This window comes from Schistocerca nitens, chromosome 4 (genome assembly GCF_023898315.1).
Source record: "Schistocerca nitens isolate TAMUIC-IGC-003100 chromosome 4, iqSchNite1.1, whole genome shotgun sequence".
Lineage (NCBI taxonomy): Eukaryota > Metazoa > Arthropoda > Insecta > Orthoptera > Acrididae > Schistocerca > Schistocerca nitens.
Genome location: NC_064617.1, coordinates 369,066,086 through 369,084,475, shown reverse-complemented (window position 1 = coordinate 369,084,475; position 18,390 = coordinate 369,066,086).

Below are 18,390 nucleotides of genomic sequence, written 5' to 3'. Positions count from 1 at the left end.
TCTTTAATCATTGCCTCCTAAATTCGCTAAGCATATCCGTGATACTCTCTCCTCTATTTCTCAATAGTGCAGGGTATTTCACAATATTTTGACGATTTCAAATTTGAATAAGACGGGATAAAAATGAGATACAGCGTCAGTGGCACGGTCTATTAGCAGGACGGAATATCAAGTTTCATCCTATATACAGGTCAGTAATCATGTCGCACTTGTTGAAGTAACATCGTCCGTTCATTGTAGAGTGCTATATTGACTACGGCGAAATCTGTTGTTCGCTTGCAACGTACCTATCGTAAGCATTTCAAGATTCATTCGCTATATCCGATTCCTGCTCGTGGAACAATATTGGATTGGGTAAGAAACCTCCATGCAACCTCTGGTTCTTCGAGTATTCAGCCGGCCCTCGGAAAACCCTCCGAGCGGGATGAGAAACTTGCAACGGTTAAAATATCGAATTCACGGTGAAATTTCAAGAATACCTCCAACAATTAAGAAAGATGGGTTCAAAAACGGGGCGAAACGCCGCCAGTATCGAGTATCCGCGAATACTCGTCATTTTTCCGATGTAGTACTGTAAACTTAATAAATGTTTTACCTGGAGTAAAATTTATTCGGGGTTAGTTTGTGTGTTACGAAAATTTGAAATCGTCAAAACATTGTGAAACACTCTATGTAAAACGAGCTGCCATCTTTGGACATTTTCAGTGTCGTCTGTCGATCCTGTCTGGTAAGGATCGCATACCATCCTGCAATACTCTGCCAAAGGACGGACAAGCGTAGCGTAGGCCGTCTCTTTAGTAGACCTATTGCATTTTCTAAGTGTTCTGCCAATGAAACGCAGTCTTTGGTTTGCGTTCCCAGTAAATTGTCTACGTGAACTTTCCTATCTGAGTCCCTACTCCAGCCAATGTCGTCCCTACTCCAGCCAATGACGACACTGGCAGAGGGTGACACGGCGGTCGGTTGGGCCCCCATGGCCCGTCTAGCGCCAGAGCGTGGAATGTTACCTCCACCTTTTACCGGTTATTATGTATTCGTCCACACTTGACTGTTCCATTAGTGTTTAACGGAACTCTACAATCATATTCAGACGCCTATCGTACATTTAAAAAAAATTAACTATCACTTTTGTTTGACAGTGTTTCTGAAAAACGGTTGAGGGTTATAAAAATGAGTGTCTTTGATCTAAAAACGCTCATCAAATTTAGAAGTTTTGGCTTTAGTGTAGGAAACGTTTCGGTAGCTCCGAAAGCGACAGTGAAACTTCTCCTGGCACACGCCGTAGTCACGTTCAGACCAACTTGTAAGGTTTAGCGCTGCAGAAGTTTCTCCCTGAACCCTTAAACGCGACTTCAGCCGAACTGTCTTAACAAATGACCGCACGTGCTCACTACATCTCATGGCGCGCGGGAATTCGGCAACCCGCAGCAGCGATAGCAGTATTGTTCGCAAGCGGAGTAGTCCAGCAGAGGCAGCTAAAGTTATCACAGATACCTTCACTCGTGAGTCCACTTGCTAGTAATCAGATCTCTCATTCTATAATCACCAAGATTCTGCAGAAATTGTAGTTCTGCAACTTTTTTTCGATATACGTCATCGTGTGACGCACTCTGAATTTTTTCTGTAGAAAGAGGCAGATGTTTATAATTTTACAGAATGTTATACATCTATTTAGCACTGTGAAGGTAAGTGGAGATGGAGTACGGCACGACATTATTATAAGAAAGTAAAAATAAAACTCTTAAAAGGGAATACACTAGTTGCGAATGTATTACAATGATTAGGGTTGTTACACATAAAGATAAATTCGATACGATAGGCTAGTGGTGTATCGTTTGAACCAGCAGGCACGGGGCTGATGAAGTGTTGGAGTGTCCGAACGGTTTGTTGGTGCGACTGGGAACACAAAGAGGTAACTGGAGCACTTGAAGGCGATGTTAGTTGGCGCAGAGTTCTTTTTTCTTATCTCTTGCTCCATTCTTTATAAGAGTTTCTCACCTGGAAAGATGCCATCCTCCAACTACATTGCTGTATTTATAGCACTAGTGATCTTCGACGTTCTGTTTTACATATTCTAATTCGAAGGCTATTAGGAAAATTAGATTCAATCGTTCGAGAAATGGAAAACACTGTAAAGTCAAAAATGTTTTATTTGCAACAGTTGTAAGTAGGCTGCTTAGGTTTTCATATTGGAAACGCCACGTAGCGCTCTGTATGAAAATCACTGGCTGTGCTGTGTGCAGTCTGTGGCTGGCTTGCATTGTTGTTGGCCTTTGTAGTGTTGGGCAGCTGGATGTTAACAACGCGTAGCGTTGCGCAGTTGGAGGTGAGCCGCCAGCAGTGGTGGATGTGGGGAGAGAAATGGCGGAGTTTTGAAATTTGTAAGACTGGATGTCATGAACTGCTATATATATTATGACTTTTGATGACTATTAAGGTAAATACATTGTTTGTTCTCTATTAAAATCTTTCATTTGCTAACTATGCCTATCAGTAGTTAGTGCCTTCCGTAGTTTGAATCTTTTATTTAGCTGGCAGTAGTGGCGCTCGCTGTATTGCAGTTGTTCGAGTAACCAAGATTTTTGTGAGGTAAGTGATTTGTGAAACGTATAGGTTAATGTTAGTCAGGGCCATTCTTTTGTAGGGATTTTTGAAAGTCAGATTGCGTTGCGCTAAAAATATTGTGTGTCAGTTTAGCACAGTCATGTATAATTTTGCTAACAAGGGAACCTCCCCATCGCACCCCCCTCAGATTTAGATATAAGTTGGCACAATGTGTAGGCCTTGAAAAACTGAACACAGATCAATCGAGAAAACAGGAAGAAGTTGTGTGGAACTATGAAAAAATAAGCAAAATATACAAACTGAGTAGTCCATGCGTAAGATAGGCAACTTCAAGGCTAACGTGAGATCAGGAGCTCCGTGGTCCCGTGGTTAGCGTGAGCAGCTGCGGAACGAGAGATCCTCGGTTCAATCCTTACCTCCATTGAAAATTTTAATTCCTTTATTTTCGCAAAGTTATGATGATCTGTCCATTCGTTCATTAACGTCTCTGTTCACTGTAATAAGTTTATTGTCTGTGTTTTGCGACCGCACCGGTAAACCGTGCGATTAGTAGACGAAAGGACGTGCCTCTCCAATGGGAACCGAAAACATTTGATCGCAAGGTCATAGGTCAACCGATTCCTCCACAGGAAAACGCGTCTGATATATTCTATACGACACTGGTGACGGCATGTGCGTCACATGACAGGAATATGTTATCGACCCACCTAACTTGTACACTTGGCGAATGGGTAAAAAGATTCTTCTACCTTACCCGATTTCGGTTTTCTTGTGGATGTGATAATCACTCCCAAAAAAGTGATGAAAACATAAGAGTTTGTCACATAAACTGAAAAAAAATTAAACTTTTCACTGGAGGGAAGACTTGAACCAAGGACATCTCGCTCCGCAGCTGCTCACGCTAACCACGGGACCACGGCGCTCCTGAGCTTACATTGTCCTTGATGTTGCCTATCTTGCACATGGACTTCTCAGTTTGTATATTTTGCTTATTTTTTCGTAGTTCCACACAACTTCTTCCTGTTTTCAGGACTGATCTGTGTTCAGTTTTTCAAGGCCTATCCACTGTGCCAACTTATAACTAAATCTGAGGGGGGTGCGATGGGGAGGTTCCCTTGTAAGAAGACGTTTCACAGTTAGCTAAACTTTTCAGAGCCCGACGCCTTGTTCCATTTGAAAAAGGTAAAATAGCTGCTCGTTGTACCATATTACGTGCCTGCCACCGTGGACGTGCACATATTTGTGCCACTATAAGCAACGGTTGTTTGGCTAGGTACCAGAACCCAAATGTCTATTGCAGCATCCGTAAGTGCCTGGCAGAGGGGTCCTCGAACCACTTTCAATTTCTCTACCGTTCCACTCTCGAACAGCGCGTGGTAAAAACGAACAGTTAACTCTTACCGTGTGAGGCATGTTATCCCACTATGGGTGGCACCAAAAATATTTTCGCATTCGAAGGAGAAAGTTGGTGACTGACCGCAACAACAAACGCCTTTATTTTAATGTCTGCGATTCCAGCTAGTGTAGCATATCCGTGGCACTCGCTCCGCTATTTAGCGATAATAGACATGCAACCCGCTTCGCAATTTCCGGACGGAAACTTGTTGAAATGGACCTGCATTTATTGGCAACAGCAATTTCTGTCTGATCTTACACAAAATCGTCAGATGTAAAGGTACTTTCCGGAGTACCAAAGAAAATTGTGATGAGACCGTTACTATTTACAACTTATATAAATGATGTGGTAGAAAGTGCCGGAAACTCTTCAAGACTGTTCGCAGATGATGCGGTTGTCTACGAGAATGTAGCAACGTCAGGCAAAGGATTGATGAGAGATGCAGGCTGTGGCGGTTGGCGCTGAAATTGTATAAAAAAATGGTTCAAATAGCTCTGAGCACTATGGGACTTAACTGCTGTGGTCATCAGTCCCCTAGAACTTAGAACTACTTAAACCTAACTAACCTAAGGACATCACACACATCCAAGCCCGAGACAGGATTGGAACCTGCGACCGTAGCGGTCGCGCGGTTCCAGACTGTAGCGCCTAGAACCCCTCGGCCGGCAATTGAATAAAAGTAACATATTGCGCATACATATGAAAAGAAAGCAACTACTCTTCAACTACACTATTGATGACAAACTGATCGAAACAGCATATACTGGGAAAAATTACGAGTACTTATCAAGAGCCGGCCGCTGTGGCCGAGCGGTTCTAGGCTCTTCAGTCCGGAATCGCGCTGCTGCTACGGTCGCAGGTTCGTATCCTTCCTCGGGCATGGATGTGTGTGATGTCCTTAGGTTAGTTAGGTTCAAGTGGTTCTACGTCTAGGGACTGATGATCTCAGATGTTCAGTCCTATAGTGCTTAGAGCCATTTTTGAACTTATCAAGAACGATCTTAAGTGGAATGACCACATATAACACACAGTAGGAAATGCAGATGTCAGACTGAGATTCATAGGCTGAATCTTACGGAAATGTAACTTATTCACGAAAGAAGTCGCTTAGAGGCGCTTGTTTGACCGATTTTTGAGTACTGTTCATCAATGTGGGATCCTTACCATGTAGGACTGATAGAAGAGATAGAAAAGATCCAAAGAAGAGCGGCGCGTTTCGTCACGGGATTCTTTGGTTGGCGCGGGAGCGCTGCAGAGATGCTCAACGGACTCCAGTGGTAGGCGTTGTGCATCACGGGGAGATTTCGTACTGAAATTTCGAGAGATCACTTTCCGGGAAGAGTCGGACAACATGTTACTTCCTCCCACATACATCTCGCAAAGTGGCCACGGCGAGGGATTTCGATTAATTAGAACTAATACAGAGGCTCATCGACAACATGGAAGAGGCGATCAGTTAGTGGTACCCGAAGTACCCTTCGCCACAAAGCGTTAGGCTTCGTTCGAAGTGAGATGTACATGTAGCTATAGTTGAAATGTCACAGCTATAGGACGACACTCTGTACCTCTTACTGTCGTTCACATGAGTCTGAGTAGTGCACCATTCCTCGTTGGACGGTCCGAGTTGATATAGCAAGAAATTTGGTTACTTGGTTTACTGGTGGTCGTAGGCATGTCCGAACACAGTTGCTACTTTCTGCCATTCCGTCACATTCCGACACGAATCTGGTTAACTACGCTGATTTCGCACAACCGACTGACACGTACACCACCAGACATTATCTACGTCACTGGTCGAGGGTCTCGTAGCGATGGGGAAAATCGCCATATTCTGGAATAATTATACTCCTGGATATAAAATCAAAATTTCATTAGATTCTTCATGCCAGTTTTCCATACCAGCCATGTTAAAATTTTTGGGTTTTAAATAACAAGTTTTTTTAGAGAAGAGTATCTTAGCAAGTTTTGTGGCTTCTGAAAGATTGGTATTGTCTTTAAATGATATTGTTTCTGATGAAAGGTATCAACTTAGAGATAAACACATTACAAAATTAGTATTTATGAGCGAACTGGACAATAAATATTGGCCACTAGATTAATTCATTACTGAAATTTTAAATATTGTCAGGTAACTGTCTCTCGTAAATACTATATTTTCCCTAGTATCTAAACTATCTATTTGAATTTTCTGTAAGAAAATGTTTGGTTTTGTCAGTAAGAAATCAATTGTATTCAAACTCCCATTAAAAACTTAAGATATATATTTGACTAAAATATGAGGTTTTCATTCGAACTAAAAAAAAGAACGCTATAAAGTTTACACAGAAAGTTATTATTTGTGTTTTATTTCTATTAAATAATAAAAGAGCAAGGAAATTACGGCAACAGCGATAAATTAAAAACTTAATAATTCATTCATAGTTTGCTATAAAAATGTGAAGTACCTTATATGCTCCCTGTGTCTGCATAATATGCCTGTGTTCTCTTGCATCCCTTGCAAACAGACAACATACCGAAAAATAGTGTTGTGCAATCTGTTTTCACTCTTTAGTACTGACTATTCGTAAGGCCCAAACAGTGGTTTGATACTTGTAAAAAATTAGAATAAGCAGGACTGAGATCTCCAGCTTAAAATGTTTTTTACAAATATTCAACAACGGATCAGGCAAGGACGGGCAGCTGTCCAAAACTAAATCTTGCACTTTGGTCCTCGAAATGAGTTTAAAGATAAAAAAAGCATTTATACATATATACCATCGCGAAACCAGTAACAAGATGTGGGAATCATGCTGGGAAGCCGGCCGCGGTGGCCGAGTGTTTCTATGTGCTTCAGTCCGGAACCGCGCGACTGCTACGGTCGCAGGTTAGAATCCTGCCTTGGGCATGGATGAGTGTGATGTCCTTAGTTTAGTTAGGTTTAAGTAGTTCTAAGTTCTAGGGAACTGATGACCTCAGATGTAAAGTCTCATAGTGTTCAGAGCCATTTGAACCATTTGATGCTGGAAACTTACAAAAAGAAATAAAAGGAGACTTAGAGCTTTATAAATGGACCACTTGAAAAGAGTATGTACAGTTTCCTGTTTCGAGAGCCTAAGAAATGAGGAAGTAAGACCCATTATAGTATTACGAGTAGAACAGAAAGACAGCTAGGATGGTTAGGGAATATCAAAAGAATGGTAGAATACAGATGACCCAAGAGAGTACTTACCTGCCAACCTTCTAAAAGGAGAAGAAGAGGAAGACTAGAGATGGCTAAGGGGTATCCAAGACGAGATGGATAGAATGGGAATAGAATGGTGATGAGGAAAAATATCGAGGTGGTGGCGTCTGGCGTCAGATTTGCGAGATGCGACGACAGCTGTAGGGTCACCAAGACAGGAAGAGAAGAATCAGTAAGAGAATAATGGTGAATTTTTTTAGTATCCAACTGGCAATTACATTTCGTTAAAAGCAGCCAGCGGTAGACGCGCTATGTTTTCTTTTATTTACCCCTTTCATTTGATATTTACATTCTACGTGTCTTGTCATGTGTAATGCAACAGTCTGAGGAAGTCTTAGAAATTTTGTATCTTTGTCCATGGCTACATTTATTGTTGGAAATAAGAACAATGAAAACACCAGAAGTCAGTTTATTTCAGACATCGATTATTTCGAGTGGTTTTAAGAGTCAGGTTAAAGTTTTGATGAAAAACACTGGTATAACCAAAAACCCGTTGCTTCAGCGATAACCGCCATCCCTCGGTAACGACTCGTCACAACCTGCATCGTTGGAAAGCGACCAGTATGATCTTTGGAGGGAGTGACTAATGTTTTGTGCAGGTAGCTTATTTTGCTGAAGGAGACATAAGAAACGTTTGTTACATGGCACAGTACTGAATAATAGTCACAATACAAAATTGTTGTTAATTCTAATATTAGAAGGAATGAAAAGTTCCACACGAGCTGAGCTTCCTTCATCATCTTGCATTAGATTGTGCCCTCCAGCGTTGTTGATGGCCGCCAGCCGTGGAGGACAACCCGAAGCCTGTTCCCGATGGGCCACTCGACACATGAGTCAGCGCCATCGCACTCGAGCCTCCTGCCGGAGCAGAGGCGTAGCGAGGACGCGGCGGCGTAATGAGCGAACAATGAGCGCTCAGCCCCTTGACCTGGCACCGGACCCCTAATCAGCCCTCCCTCACTTAATTGGGCCCATTTCGTATTCACACGTAGCGTGTCGAGTGCTGGCCATGCGGGTCACTTCTTCCCTCTCGGCCTGCAACACTACGGACTGTCCCTAGCCGATGCTGTGTGAATGGTCTGAAAAAGATTCTCAGTGGAACTGGGAGGTCAAGTCAGAAAGTAGAGGCCATTGTTTTAAATTGAGAAACAACATAACAGTGGCGTTATTTCACTACATTTCTCTACATCCCCCCCATGAACCATGGACCTTGCCGTTGGTAGTGAGGCTTGCGTGCCTCAGCGATACAGATAGCCGTACCGTAGGTACAACCACAACGGAGGGGTATCTGTTGAGAGGCCAGACAAACGTGTGGTTCCTGAAGAGGGGCAGCAGCCTTTTCAGTAGTTGCAAGGGCAACAGTCTGGATGATTGACTGATCTGGCCTTGTAACAATAACCAAAACGGCCTTGCTGTGCTGGTACTGCGAACGGCTGAAAGCAAGGGGAAACTACGGCCGTAATTTTTCCCGAGGACATGCAGCTTTACTGTATGATTAAATGATGATGGCGTCCTCTTGGGTAAAATATTCCGGAGGTAAAATAGTCCCCCATTCGGATCTCCGGGTGGGGACTACTCAAGAGGACGTCGTTATCAGGAGAAAGAAAACTGGCATTCTACGGATCGGAGCGTGGAATGTCAGATCCCTTAATCGGGCAGGTAGGTTAGAAAATTTAAAAAGGGAAATGGATAGGTTAAAGTTAGATATAGTGGGAATTAGTGAAGTTCGGTGGCAGGAGGAACAAGTCTTCTGGTCAGGTGACTACAGGGTTATAAACACAAAGTCAAATAGGGGTAATGCAGGAGTAGGTTTAATAATGAATAGGAAAATAGGAACGTGGGTAAGCTACTACAAACAGCTTAGTGAACGCATTATTGTGGCCAAGATAGATACGAAGCCCACACCTACTACAGTAGTACAAGTTTATATGCCAACTAGCTCTGCAGATGACGAAGAAATTGAAGAAATGTATGATGAAATAAAAGAAATTATTCAGATAGTGAAGGGAGACGAAAATTAATAGTCATGGGTGACTGGAATTCGAGTGTAGGAAAAGGGAGAGAAATAAACGTAGTAGGTGAATATGGATTGGGGCTAAGAAATGAAAGAGGAAGCCGCCTGGTAGAATTTTGCACAGAGCACAACTTAATCATAGCTAACACTTGGTTTAAGAATCATGATAGAAGGTTGTATACATGGAAGAACCCTGGAGATACTAAAAGGTATCAGATAGATTATATAATGGTAAGACAGAGATTTAGGAACCAGGTTTTAAATTGTAAGACATTTCCAGGGGCAGATGTGGTTTCTGACCACAATCTATTGGTTATGACCTGTAGATTAAAACTGAAGAAACTGCAAAAAGGTGGGAATTTAAGGAGATGGGACCTGGATAAACTGAAAGAACCAGAGGTTGTACAGAGTTTCAGAGAGAGCATAAGGGAACAATTGAGAGGAATGGGGGAAAGAAATACAGTAGAAGAAGAATGGGTAGCTTTGAGGGATGAAGTAGTGAAGGCAGCAGAGAATCAAGTAGGTAAAAAGACGAGGGCTACTAGAAATCCTTGGGTAACAGAAGAAATATTGAATTTAATTGATGAAAGGAGAAAATATAAAAATGCAGTAAATGAAGCAGGCAAAAAGGAATACAAACGTCTCAGAAATGAGATCGACAGGAAGTGCAAAATGGCTAAGCAGGGATGGTTGGAGGACAAATGTAAGGATGTAGAGGCTTATCTCACTAGGGGTAAGATAGATACTGCCTACAGGAAAATTAAAGAGACCTTTGGAGATAAGAGAACCACTTGTATGAACATCAAGAGCTCAGGTGGAAACCCTGTTCTAAGCAAAGAAGGGAAAGCAGAAAGGTGGAAGGAGTATATAGAGGGTTTATACAAGGGCGATGTACTTGAGGACAATATTATGGAAATGGAAGAGGATGTAGATGAAGATGAAATGGGAGATAAGATACTGCGTTAAGAGTTTGACAGAGCACTGAAAGACCGAAGTCGAAACAAGGCCCCCGGAGTAGACAACATTCCATTGGAACTACTGACGGCCTTGGGAGAGCCAGTCCTGACAAAACTCTACCATCTGGTGAGCAAGATGTATGAGACAGGCGAAATACCCTCTGACTTCAAGAAGAATATAATAATTCCAATCCCAAAGAAAGCAGGTATTGACAGATGTGAGAATTACAGAACAATCAGTTTAATAAGCCACAGCTGCAAAATACTAACACGAATTCTTTACAGACGAATGGAAAAACTAGTAGAAGCCGACCTCGGGGAAGATCAGTTTGGATTCCGTAGAAATACTGGAACACGTGAGGCAATACTGACCTTACGACTTATCTTAGAAGAAAGATTAAGGAAAGGCAAACCTACGTTTCTAGCATTTGTAGACTTAGAGAAAGCTTTTGACAATGTTGACTGGAATACTCTCTTTCAAATTCTAAAGGTGGCAGGGGTAAAATACAGGGAGCGAAAGGCTATTTACAATTTGTACAGAAACCAGATGGCAGTTATAAGAGTCGAGGGACATGAAAGGGAAGCAGTGGTTGGGAAGGGAGTAAGACAGAGTTGTAGCCTCTCCCCGATGTTATTCAATCTGTATATTGAGCAAGCAGTAAAGGAAACAAAAGAAAAATTCGGAGTAGGTATTAAAATCCATGGAGAAGGAATAAAAACTTTGAGGTTCGCCGATGACATTGTAATTCTGTCAGAGACAGCAATGGACTTGGAAGAGCAGTTGAACGGAATGGATGGTGTCTTGAAGGGAGGATATAAGATGAACATCAAAAAAAGCAAAACGAGGATAATGGAATGTAGTCGAATTAAGTCGGGTGATGTTGAAGGTATTAGATTAGGAAATGAGACACTTAAAGTAGTAAAGGAGTTTTGCTATTTGGGGAGGAAAATAACTGATGATGGTCGAAGTAGAGAGGATATAAAATGTAGACTGGAAATGGCAAGGAAAGCGTTTCTGAAGAAGAGAAATTTGTTAACATCGAGTATAGATTTAAGTGTCAGGAAGTCTTTTCTGAAAGTATTTGTATGGAGTGTAGCCATGTATGGAAGTGAAACATGGACGAAAATAGTTTGGACAAGAAGAGAATAGAAGCTTTCGAAATGTGATGCTACAGAAGAATGCTGAAGATTAGATGGGTAGATCACATAACTAATGAGGAGGTATTGAATAGAATTGGGGAGAAGAGGAGTTTGTGGCACAACTTGAAAAGAAGAAGGGACCGGTTGGTAGGACATGTTCTGAGGCATCAAGGGATCACCAATTTAGTATTGGAGGGCAGCGTGGAGGGTAAAAATCGTAGAGGGAGACCAAGAGATGCATACACTAAGCAGATTCAGAAGGATGTAGGTTGCAGTAGGTACTGGGAGATGAAGAAGCTTGCACAGGATAGAGTAGCATGGAGAGCTGCATCAAACCAGTCTCAGGACTGAAGACCACAACAACATTTCTCTACATAATCATTCTTATTTTTTATTTGTTTTTGATTACTGTTATTTATTATTACTTTTTTTTGAGCCACCAATCTTCTGACTGGAGTGATGTGGCGCACCACGAATTCCTCTCCTGTGCCAGTCTTTTCATCCGGAGGTAGAACTTGCAACATTCGTCCTCAAGTATTTGCTTCATGTGTTCCAGTACCTGTTTTCCTCTACGGTTTTTACTCTCTACAGCTCCCTCTGGTACCATGGAAGTTAATCCCTGTCGTCCCTTCTCCTTTTCAGTGTTTTCAATATACTCCTTTCCTCGCCGATTATGCGGAGAACCTTCTCATTCCTCACCCAATCAGTCCACCTAATTTTCAACGTTCGTCTGCAGCATCACATCTCAAATGTTTCGCTTCTCTTCGGCTCCCGTTTTCCCACAGTCTATGTTTCACTGCAATACAATACTGTGCTCCAAACCTACAGTATCAGCAATTTCTTCCTCAAATGAAGGCTTATGTTTGATTGTAGCAGACTTCTTTTGGCCAGGGCCGGCCGGAGTGGCCGAGCTGTTCTAGGCGCTACAGCCAGGAACCGCGCGAACACTACGGTCGCAGGTTCGAATCCTGCCTCGGGCATGGATGTGTGTGATGTCCTTAGGTTAGTTAGGTTTAATTTAGTTCTAAGTTCTAGGGGACTAATGACCTCAGAAGTTAAGTCCCGTAGTGCTCAGAGCCATTTGAACCATGTTTTGGCCAGGATGACCTTTTTACCACTGCTGATGTAATTTTTACTTCATCTGTTTCGTGATCATCGATTTTGATGTTCTCTATTCTGCTACTTCTCATTCTTTAGTCTCTCTTCGTTTTACTATCAAGCCATATTCTGTACACGCTAGACGGTTAATTCCATTCAACAGATCTTGTAATTCTTCTTCACTTTCGGCAAATCTAAACATTGATATACTTTCACATTTATTTTAATCCCACTTTTGATCCTTTCTTTTATTTCCGTCATTGGTTCTTCTATCTAGAGATTGAACAGTAGGGATGAAGGATTGCATCCCTGTCTTACACCGCTTATTATTCGCTGTTGGTTCTTGTGCATATTGTAGATCAGCCGTCTTTCCATATAGCTTACACGTTTCCGTCATTGGTTCTTCTATCTAGAGATTGAACAGTAGGGATGAAGGATTGCATCCCTGTCTTACACCGCTTATTATTCGCTGTTGGTTCTTGTGCATATTGTAGATCAGCCGTCTTTCCCTATAGCTTACACGAAGTTTCTCAGGATTTTGAACATATTGAACCATTTTACATTGTCAAACTCTTCTCCAGATCGACAAAGCCTACGAACGGTCTTAATTTTTCTTCAGTCGTGCTTCCATTATCAAACGCAACGCGGCACGAAACGAAAACAACAGAATGTCCGTTTGGCACACACACAAATATACCGACAATAATATGTGGTGAGAACGAGCCAAAAGGACGCTGTGACGTGTGCGGCTCATACCGCGTTTATTTTTTAAGCGTAACCCTGTCTTTTGCTACTATGACGGAGTCAGCTGGTGTGCTGAAAGTCCACTTTACATTTTATATGTTTTCTATGACGGATGAACTAGATATCCAGATACCTTTACACAATCTGATGATGCCTCAAAAGGATGGAATGCATTATTGAGTCGAAATATCTTCGCAACAACGTCTGTTTTTATTCTGAAATTTATTTTGTGAATTAACATTGTGAGCCGATGCGCTCGTTAACGCCACAGTCGTCAGTGTAACCTAAGGCAGGGAAATCCGTGTGTGGCACCTGTCTGTTAATAGTGGAAACTTTGTTCTGCGTGTCGTCGGACTTTCACTTTCTGTGTATCGTATTCTCTGAGGTGGAATTTGGGGCTAGTCCAGAATTTGCCTAGATGAGCGAGGAAAAAAACCCACACTCAGGATGTCCGATGCGACGTCCCACAGTCGATCCAAGTTTGGCACACCTCCATTTCTTCCAATCAGTCCACGTTATTTTCAGCAGCTTACTACAGGATCACATCTCAATCGCTTCGATTCTCTTCTTCTCCGGTTCCCCTCAGTCCGTGATTCACTTCAGTGCCATGCTCTAGGCCTCGCTTATCTAAATTTCAGCTACTGTTTATTACATTCGTCTCCGTTCAGTTTACTCCCAATCCATATTCTGCGCTCAGTAGACCATTCCTAATCTTATCATTGCTATTCCAACAGCTTAAATTTTAATCCAACTTCTAAATCATTTATTTCCATCTAGTTATAATTAATGGTGTAATCCTTAATTTCGAGATCAACACGGGTATTAGGTTGCGAGGAGTGACAGTAGTGATAAAAGAAAATCATAGGAAAGTTTAACTGAGATGGCGGGCTGGATATTTGCGCCGCGCTATTTCCTATAAAACTGCACCTACTGGCTCTGGCTGCGTATTTATGTGCATTATGCTAAATTCACCAATATTCAGATCTACATGAAGTAGAAAAATTTTTAGATTGTTATTTCCTAAAGGTTTTAGCGCTAGTAATTTTCTATAGAAATTCTGTCAGTGAAAAATATGATAGGATTGCTTGAGCTCTATACTGTACTGTAACAAGAGCGCTACAGTGCTACAACGTAACACCCACTCCGTTACTCGTGCTTCTGAAGAGGACTTACTGTTACGCTAATCCACAGCAGAAATATTATTGGAGGACCTGTGGCTGCTTCTCCTCCGTCCTCAGAGCGGCATTGGATTACAGGCAGCACCAGGACGCCGGGGGCGATCAAACAGCGGAGGACGCTTTGCATGCGCGATCAGGAAGGGACGCCGGCCAATATGGCGGCCAGGCGACGCCCTGGCGCGACTTGTTGCTCTGCCGCCGGCGGCGCCACCTGCGCGCTCTCCCACCGACTGTCCTCGCCTGCAGGCAGCGGCCTTGCACACTACACGGCGTCATACTGAATACAATTAAGGTCAAGCAGTTTTTAAGTACGGATTCTTGAAATTTCGGCGAACACTTCTCAAACCACGTTGTTGCGGGTGAAGGTGGACACTTTGAGTGTCACTACCACATATCTCTTTTCCTGTCCCAGTTGTGAATGGTGCTCTGTCAGAAGGGATTGCTGATGAGCGTCTGTGTGAGCCTGATTCTTCCTAATTTTACCATCACGTTTTTCCAGAGATATACATAGTACACAACTGGCCACTAAAATTGTTACACCACGAAGATGACGTGCTACAGACGCGAAATTTAACCGACAGGAAGAAGATGCTGTGATATGCAAATGATTAGCTTCTCAGAGCATTCACACAAGGTTGGCGCCGGTATCGACACCTACAACGTGCTGCCATGAGGAAAGTTTCCAACCGATTTCAAATGGTTCAAATGGCTCTGAGCACTATGGGACTCAACTGCTGTGGTTATCAGTCCCCTAGAACTTAGAACTACTTAAACCTAACTAACCTAAGGACATCGCACACATCCATGCCCGAGGCAGGATTCGAACCTACGACCGTAGCAGTCGCAGAGTTCCGGACTGTGCGCCTAGAACCGCGAGACCACCGCGGCCGGCTCCAACCGATTTATCGTACACAAATAGCAGTTGACCGGCGATTCCTGGTGAAACGTTGTTGTGATGCCTCGTGTAAGGAGGAGAAATACGTGCCATCACGGTTCCGGCTTTGATAGAGGTCGGATTGTAGCCTATCGCGATTGCGGTTTATCGTATCGCGACATTGCTGCTCGCGTTGGTCGAGATCCAATGACTGTTAGCAGAATATGGAATCGCTTGGTTCAGGAGAGTAATACAGAACGCCGTGCTGGATCTCAACGGCCTCGTATCACTAGAAGTCGAGGTGACAGGCATCTTATCCGCATGGCTGTAACGGATCGTGCAGCCACGGCTCGATCCCTAAGTCAGCAGATGGGGACGTTTGTAAGACATCTGCAAGAACAGTTCGACGACGTTTGCAGCAGCATGTACAATCAGCTCGGAGACCATGGCTGCGGCTACCCTTGACGCTGCATCACAGACAGGAGCGCCTGCGATGGTGTACTCAACGACGAACCTCGGTGCATGAATGGCAAAGCGTCATTTTTTCGGATGAATCCAGGTTCTGTTTACAGTATCATGACGGTCGCATCCGTGTTTGGTGACATCGCGGTGAACGCACATTGGAAGCGTGTATTCGTGATCGCCATACTGGCGTATCACCCGGCGTGATGGTATGGGGTGCCATTGGTTACACGTCTCGGTCACCTCTTGTTCGCATTGACGGCACTTTGAACAGTGGCCGTTCAAATGTGTTTAGACCCGTGGCTCCACCCTTCATTCGATCCCTGCGAATCCCTACATTTCAGCGGGGTAATGCACGACCGCATGTTGCAGATCCTGCACGGGCCTTTCTGGATACAGAAAATTTTCGACTGCTGCCCTGGCCAGCACATTCTCCAGATCTCTCACCAATTGAAAACGTCCGGTCGATGGTGGCCGAGCAATGGCTCGTCACAATACGCGAGTCACTACTCTTGATGAACTGTGGTATCGTGTTGCAGCTGCATGGGCAGCTGTACCTGTACACGCCATCCAAGCTCTGTTTGACTCAATGCCCAGGAGTATGAAGGCCGTTATAACGGCCAGAGGTGGTTGTTCTGGGTACTGATATCTCAGGATCTATGCACCCAAATTGCGTGAAAATGTAATCACATGTCAGTTCTAGTATAATATATTTGTTCAATGAATACCCGTTTATCATCTGAATTTCTTCTTGGTGTAGTAGTTAATGGCCAGTAGTGTAGGAAGTAAAATGTTTGTTGGCACTTCTAGGAACATACATTCTTGGAATTTGAGCTGTGTTGAAGTTTCAAATGGTTCAAATGGCTCTGAGCACTATGGGACTCAACTGCTTTGGTCATCAGTCCCCTAGAACTTAGAACTACTTAAACTTAACTAACCTAAGGACATCACACACATCCATGCCCGAGGCAGGATTCGAACCTGCGACCGTAGCAGTCGCACGGTTCCGGACTGCGCGCCTAGAACCGCGAGACCACCGCGGCCGGCTGTTGAAGTATCGATCTTGCTAAATTGGGAGATCGGGGTCGGGCCATAGTTTTTCTGCCGTTTTTAGACACAAAAGCTAAGCAGGTGATCTTTATCATCGGTATCCGAGTGTTGGAGAGAGGGGGAGAAGCAACTGAGTTGGAGGGCGGAGTTGCAGATAGAGCGGCGATCACGAGCGTGACGTGGCTGTCCACAGGTAACTGTGGTCACCAAGAGGGGCCGTACCGAGCCGAGCAGTACGGAACCGCTGGGCACTGACACACGCAGCGAAGAGAGCGATAGACTCGGTAGCTGGTGGCTGTATTGAGAACGCGGGGACGGAAATTGTATCTGGTAGTTGCAACTCGACTATCCTCTGTTATCTTGCGTGGACTGGCAAGGCATCAGCGAGGGCAGAGGAACGTGCAGCGGATGTTCGACTACGTACTAAGACAGACGTTACGTGAATCTGTGGAGTCGGCAGATAAAATAAGCAATGAAGCGACGTTTTTGCCGTATGATTGTGCCTGCGAACACAATTAAAGTATATGGCAGTTCTACTCAACACAGGTAGAATCTGTCTGTCAAGGAAGTAGGACTCTTGCCCTTCTGTAGCTGACGACTGATAATTTAATAAACCACGTCGAATTAAATGTCCTTTTCACGTCAAGTCAGAGAGAAAGAGTAACGTATGAAATTTTGAGAAACAGACCGGTCAAACGGGTGGGTAGTGCTTAAGAAGTAAATTGCTTTTAATTATCATATTTAAGGTAACTGTTGCGTGTATATTTTATACGGTTTTTAGATAGATATATACGCTTGGTAATCACAAGAAATGCTTTATAAATTTTCTGCCTTATTGCAAAACTAGTGTGTTTAGAGCGTAGTTGCTAATAAGAAAGTTAACAGAGTATGTAGTTTTTATTTTTGCAGATTGTAATTTATATTAACTGGTGTTCTATATAAAGTTCAAAAGAGAATTTCCTTGTATGGACAATATTTTAGGGAATTAATCTTTTTGCTAAAAATTAAGTAATGCGAACATAGTACAACTACGCAGCAGCGTTTGATTCTTGTATTGGCTACTAATGTCTAATAAATATTTTTAAAGCTTGTCTTGACATATAGTAAATCCCTTGCACATTCCAATACCCCAAATCTGTGTCCTGTCATTGTTCAGAATTTTAACAGAAACCATGCCATGATTCACAAAAATGGTTCAAATGGCTCTGAGCACTACGGGACTTAACATCTGAGGTCATCAATCCCCTAGAACTTAGAACTACTTAAACCTAACTAACCTAAGGACATCACACACATCCATGCCCGAGTCAGGATTCGAACCTGCGACCGTAGCGGTTGCGCGGTTCCAGAATGTAGCGCCTAGAACCGCTCGGCCACACCGGCCGGCCATGATTTAGAGGCTCTCTTGCAGCGTTTAAAAGAGGAAGTGAATGATCATTCAAGATTTAACTAAATGAAACTCTGACGAAAAGCACTGCACTTACATGGATGTTCTCTGTTTTCTCTATCAGTCTTACGTGGTAAAGGTCATTGTCTGAGGTTCAGTACCCAGGCATAGGTCGGAAGATGGTTTTGTAAGGTACCTACTTCATGACTCGACAACACTTCCTAAGGAATCTTCCAGTGAATCTCAGTATGCCAACAGCATCTCCTGTGGTTACTGTTCGGTGGCCTTTCCCCTTTAAACTGTTCC